This window comes from Hippopotamus amphibius, chromosome 6, assembly GCF_030028045.1.
Source record: "Hippopotamus amphibius kiboko isolate mHipAmp2 chromosome 6, mHipAmp2.hap2, whole genome shotgun sequence".
Lineage (NCBI taxonomy): Eukaryota > Metazoa > Chordata > Mammalia > Artiodactyla > Hippopotamidae > Hippopotamus > Hippopotamus amphibius.
In genome coordinates, this window is record NC_080191.1 from 130,058,994 (window position 1) to 130,065,376 (window position 6,383).

The window sequence follows — 6,383 nt, forward strand, 5'->3', positions numbered from 1 at the left end:
GGTTATAGCCTCATCAGACTGAAGAGGTGAATGCGATTGCAGGCTAGAGTAGTTGTATCATTGAGTGTCCAGTTTAGAGGAGGGCATAGTTCCACTGTTCTTCATCCTGGTGAGTCTGCATCCTAAGTGCGGTATCCAGGTCTGGGTATGTCTTTCTTGCATGACCAACTGAGAGATGCACACCAGCCTGGTGAGGAGTCCCAAAGCCATGCCACTGAAGGGGAAGTTAAAGGACTGGGAATGGTCTCAAAAAAAGAAAGTATTAGTGGCATCCTGAGAGGAGCATTGAAACACTGGAAGGACCCTCATTTGAGGAAGGGAAAATCTCTGCCTCATGAGGCACCAGGGGATGAAACTGGGACAAATAAATGAAAGCAACAGGGAAGTAAATGACAATCACATGTCAGGGACAGTTGTCTAAGAAAGCAACGAATTGCAGCTCCCATCCCGGGGAGTGTTTGAGGAGATGCTAACCAGCCAGCTGCCAAGGCAATTTCAGAAGCGCCTGCTGTTTTGGTGGCAGCCTGGACTAGATGACCAGTAGATGACCTTCCAACACTAAGAGGCTAGAATTATTATTTTTTTTTCCATCTTGAAAATCTCTTTAATCTAGTTCTTTTGGGGAGATAGGCTTTTTTTTTTAATTTTCTTTTCTTTCTTTTTTTTAAGCTCTTTATTAGAATATAATTGTTTTACACTTGTGCCAGTTTTTGAGGTACACCAAAGTGAATCAGCTGTATTTATACATATATCCCCATATATCCCCTCCCTCCCACGACTCCCTCCCACACTCTCTATCCCAGCCGTCTAAGTCATCACCCATCATGGAGTTGATCTCCCTATGTTATGCAGCAGCTTCTCACTAGCTATCTATTTTACATTTGGTAGTGTATATATGTCAGTGCTACTCTCCCACTTTGACCCAGCTTCCCCTTCACCCCCCACCCCCACCCCGTGTCTTCAAGTCCATTCTCTACATCTGCATCTTTATTCTTGCCCTGTCACTGGGTTCATCAGTACCATTTTTTTAAGATTCCATATATATGAGTTAGCATACGGTATTTGTTTTTCTCTTTCTGGCTTACTTCGCTCTGTATGACAGACTCTAGTTCCATCCACCTCACTACAAATAACTCAATTTCATTCCTTTTTATGGCTGAGTAATATTCTATTGTATATATGTGTAAGAGGCTAGAATTCTACGGGACTAGAGAAACCATCTTTTCCCTAAAGATAAGGTCACAGTTCTCAGGTGAAGATGTGGAGAGACAAAAGAGCTGTCATTTGATGTCACCAGTTCAGAAATCATCGTACTATTTCTTCCCCTTGAAAGATTTGGCATTCTTGATGGTCTCCAGTCACATCCTCCTACTTTCCTAGGACTTAGAGCTCTAGCTACCATAGATCCTTCAATCACTCCCAACTCACCTAATACCCACCCCCCTTCCTGTGGTGCTACAGGAATGTAAGGAACTTTTCCAGGAACCAGGGATGATTCTGGAAGGCCACAGAAGTATAGATGACCATCCTTTGAGAAGAGAGTGGCTAATTCTACATCATTGCTTCTACTGGTCAGAACTTGGTTGGAGGAGTCTTGTTAAAGGATATACCAGCATCTCCTTCTTCTGAGTTAAAACCCTCCATAGGGGAAGGAGGATTGGAGAGCCCCACTCTTAAAAATATAAAAATAAGAAACAAAGTATAAACATAATAGAAAGTATGTCAGTTCAGCAGGATTTAGAGTTAATCCCTCAAAAATTATCCGGGATCTGGAGATAAAGTGCTGTTACATTAGAATTTGCTAGAACCTGGAGCCTAACTTCTTCACTGTTTGATTCCAGTTGTCCCTTCTCTGTTTTCTCTTGGAAAGCTCATCTACCACTGGTGTCCTGCAGCTGGTCTTGTGGGGAGAGGAATCCCAAAGTTCCTGGACCCAGGTGGGTCCAGGAGGAGAAGCCTGAGACATGGCCCCGGGGGGCTTCCTCATAGAGGGTGACTCCCGGAACACGCTCCCTGCCTGGCTTGGATTCTAGTCAGCCCCTTCTGCCTGGGCACCATGGACACCCCTGACTCCCTCACCCCATGGCCACCACCAGCCTTGTGTCATCCATGTCCTCTGGCCGTGTTTCCTCTCTCAGGCCCTGAACTGCTGCTGGGGAAACTTTGGAAATCTTCAGAGCTGAATCACTACCGGTTTTATCACACTCCCAGCTGAGCCAGTTTTCTTCAGCCCTTGCACATCCCCACACTGGCTGTTTCTACTCCAGTCACTCACTATGGCCCCGACACCCCTCCTGGAAGACCTCACCTCCCTCTTTAATGAGGTTACTATACTTCTGCTGTCCCACCTATGCTCATCTCCCTTTCAGACCAATCCCTGTTTACAGGAGGGGTATATCTCTCAGTTCTAAGAATTCACTCTTCCCTAGTTGCTCGATTTTGGCTCCCCCTGCCTTCTTGCCTCCTCAGATGTCCTCCTGAACTCTGATTTCAGTCCTCAAATCCAGTTCTGTATCTCTACTGGCCTACCAGACACATGTGCTGAGTGTCATGACATCACCAAGGCCCCTGACAACATGCCCCAAACGAAACTCACCATTCATCACAGCCCTCCTCCAAGATCACCATCACGAACCCATTTCTTCACATCCGCCTTCCCTCACAGCCATCTGGTCACCACAGAGGGATGAGTATGAGAGGAGACCAGGAGCACTGCAGAGAGGCAGCCCCTCGTGGTCAAGCCCCTGAACCACAGGCAGCAGCTGCTTCCTGCCAGACTTCAAGGAACTGGACCAAAATTAAAAAGGTTAGTTTGAACCAGTGTAACTTTGGTATTGTTACTTAACTAAAATGCATTCAAAACTGGTATACCAGTTCCAGTCACCCTCAGAACTAGTGTTCTTTCTGGTATATCGCTCACTGAGACTTATCAGGAATTTAGAATAGCTCTTGGAACATGACCTGCCTTCAAATATTTGTTGAATGAATGAATGAATGACTAAATTCAACACCAAAACATTTTTTAAACAAACATTAACCATTAAAAACCTCATGTGTAGGTTCAAAGTTTAATTTTATGTTTTCTGAAGAGCACCTAGGAGATCTCCAGTCTGCTAAATTTAAACATAAATAATCTTACAGGATTTTTTATTTTTACAAGTCGAGGCACTGATGAATAAATTTTGATTAGACTAATACTTTTTATTTTAAGGCAGCATGGTTGCAACAATAGGTTAGGAATTTTCTGGTCTGTCCCAGTGGATTGCTAGGATTGGGTCTAAACCCCTTTTGTAAGCCTGGGGATTACTAATCAGCACTTGTTTGCCTGGCCCTGGTTGTTAACTGCTCATTTGGCAAGACTCCAACATGGTTAATCACATCCTGGCTTCCTAAATCTCCATGTTTTTAACAAGAGCCTTCATTTCCTGGGCTAAGCTGCTCCAAAGTGTTGGATAACTGAGGCGTAAAGGATGGGTTTTCAGAGGGATGAGATTTCCTGACCAGGTGACCAGAAAAGTGTAGCTGTCAGTCGTATCTCATGTGTTCTAGTCGTCAGATTCTGATTACAAAAGGGAAGCATTGTAGAGAAGCTGTAGGTCGAAAAAACTGAAGCTTCATGTTTCCCTAGTCACTTATGTCAGTGGACATCAAACTCTGTTTCAGGGAGTCTTTCCGTGTCTGCGGTTGCTGATGCTAATGGATGCTAGTGAAAGCGATGTCAAACTTTTGCATTAATCAAAATCCTGTTCTTAAGGATTTCCCTGGTGGTCCAGTGGTTAGGACTCTGCGTTCTCATTGCCAAGGGCCCGGGGTTGATCCCTGGTCAGGGAACTAAAATCCCATAAGCCTCTCGGTGCGGGGGAAAAAAAAATCCTGTTCTCTTTGGTTAACCTAATTACAAGGAAATGTAAATTTACATTTTTAAATTTCCACTTATATATGCTCCTTGATGAGTTCCGTATTTTAGGGTTCCAGTGAGGTTTCATTTTTTTAAAAAGTGCTCTTCTATTAAAAAGGTTTGAACTGCTGTGAGGTCAACATGATGGAGGAAGAGGGCTTCCTAGGTGGCACAGTGGTTAAGAATCCGCCTGCCAATGCAGAGGTCACGGGTTTGATCCCAGCTCCAGGAAGATCCCACATGCCGTGGAGCAACTAAGCCCGTGTGCCAAAAACAAACAAACAAACAAAAAAAAAACATGATGGAGGATGCGTCCTGAGGGAAAAGCAATATTTCCTGCCTTAGAGAGAACTCTTAAGGGTTAAATGAAATAATTTGTGTGAGAGCATTTAGCACAGTTCTTGGTATAAAGTAGAATTTAGTGGAAGAAAGGGAGGGAGGGAGAGAAGAAGGAAAGGAGGAGGAACTTAATTAAAAGCAGGTGTGCTAGGTATCTGGCCTCTCGAGGTGACTTTTCACCCTTCTCCACCCCACTCCCTATCGGGAGGCTGTCCTGTATGAATGCATCACCGGACCTCCCTTGCCTTGGCCTCCAGTTCATTTTGGCTAACAGGAAGCCCTGGTGGAAGCCTAGAGGGTGGAGTGAGAGGGAGGTCAGGGTATTTACTCCCGGGCTCTCCCTTAGGCTACTTCTGTTTCTTCACCAACACCACTGCTCCTCTCGAGGCAGCCTCTTCTACTCTTCTTCTGGGTTCTGATATCAGTGTTCTTTGCTTGTCTCTTTGGGGCTACGGTGGTATAATATCATGATTTATAATAAGGAATATATATATTTGGTTTTTGTCCCAATCCTGGCACGTATGTCCTAAAACACTTGGAATTCCCTAAATGGCCAGTTGGGAGAGGGAGGGTCTTTTGTTAATGAGGCGACCTTTGGAAAGCCCCCAGATAATCTAAGAATGGGAGCTGGTGGCCAGGGGAAACTACCTTGTGACGGGAGGGTTGGAACTTTCAGTCTCACCTCCCTGACCTCCAGGGAGAGGAGAGGGGCTGGAGAGTGAATTCAACCACCAGTGGTCATTGATTTAATCAATTGTGCCTATGTAATGAAGCCTCCATAAAAATGGACAAGGATGGGGTTTGGAGAGCTTCCAGGTTGGTGAACCAGAATGCTTCCACGTGCCACTGTGCCAGACCCCAAACTCCATGAGGACAGACGCTCCTTTGTTTAGGCTCTTGCTCTGTGTATCTCTTCATCTGGCTGTTGCATTGTATCCTTTAATGTCTTTTGTAATAAATCAGTAATCTAGTGAGTAAACTGTTTTCCTGAGTTCTGTGAGCCTCTCTAGCAAATTAATTGAACCCAAGGAGGGGATCGTGGGAACCTCTAATTTATAGGCAGTTGGTCAGTCAGTAGCGCAGATAACAGTCTGGACTTCTGATTGGCATCCAAAGTGGAGGGCAGTCTTGTGGGACTGAGCCCTTAACTGGAGGGATCTGATTTCTTCTCCAGGTAGATAGTGTGGAACTGAGTTAAATTGTAGGACACCCATCTGGTGTTGGAATAGCTTGGTGGTGTAGGGGAAAAAACCCACATGTTGGAATTGGTATTAGAATCATTAGGTAGTAACAGCTCCACTGCTACTAACTGCAGGTTACTACATTGACCTCTGTGGTTCCCTTGTGTTCTGCCCACACTTTTGTAAATAGATGCCTTATAAGGGAACTCTTAATGTATTATTCTAACTAAGGGTTACCATTTGTTCCTGGTGGGCCCTGAGTGATAGAGTGAGTGGCTCCGTATTCTTTGTTTGACACTCCAAAAGTAATTACCCTTTCCCCCCATGTTCTGTATCTCCAGAGGCAGATCTCTGGAGACCTCGAGTTGGGTTTGGCCAATGGGAGCCACCATCAGGAGATCTGAGGGCTGGAGGAAAGAGGATGCGTTATTTATCCCTGCCAGGTTTTGGCTTGGCAGTTGTGTTCTTCAGCAATGACCAGGGCCATCACTTTGCCCTTCCAACCCTGTGGCTGGTAATAGCTCCCCAGTGTGGCTCATTCCTGGGTGCTTCACCATTTCTGGTTGGTTCCCCTAACTCTGACCCATCTTTGTGAAATAATTCTTTCCTTAAACTCTCCTCATTTACCCCCAAGGTAATTGAGTGTGTCATCTATTCGCTGCCAGGAGCCTGAGCGCTGTAGTTGGTTTTAAGACTTGTGGTGTTACATGCAGATTGGAGTTGTATTCACTGCCAATGATTCCTTTTTAAAGGAGTCAGTAAAAGCTCTGAGATGGTTTGAATTCAGACAAGTAGCAAAGACGAAGTTTTCCTTTTATTCCCTCTTCCTGTCTCAAGACAGTAAAGTTCATAGAGCAGAAAAAAGCAGTATATTAATTGGTTCTTTGTCCAGCCCAGACAGGGTGTGTAGTCAGGGAGGGAGCAAGATGACAGTACAGGGGTGTGAAAAACGGGCAACTGAAGAA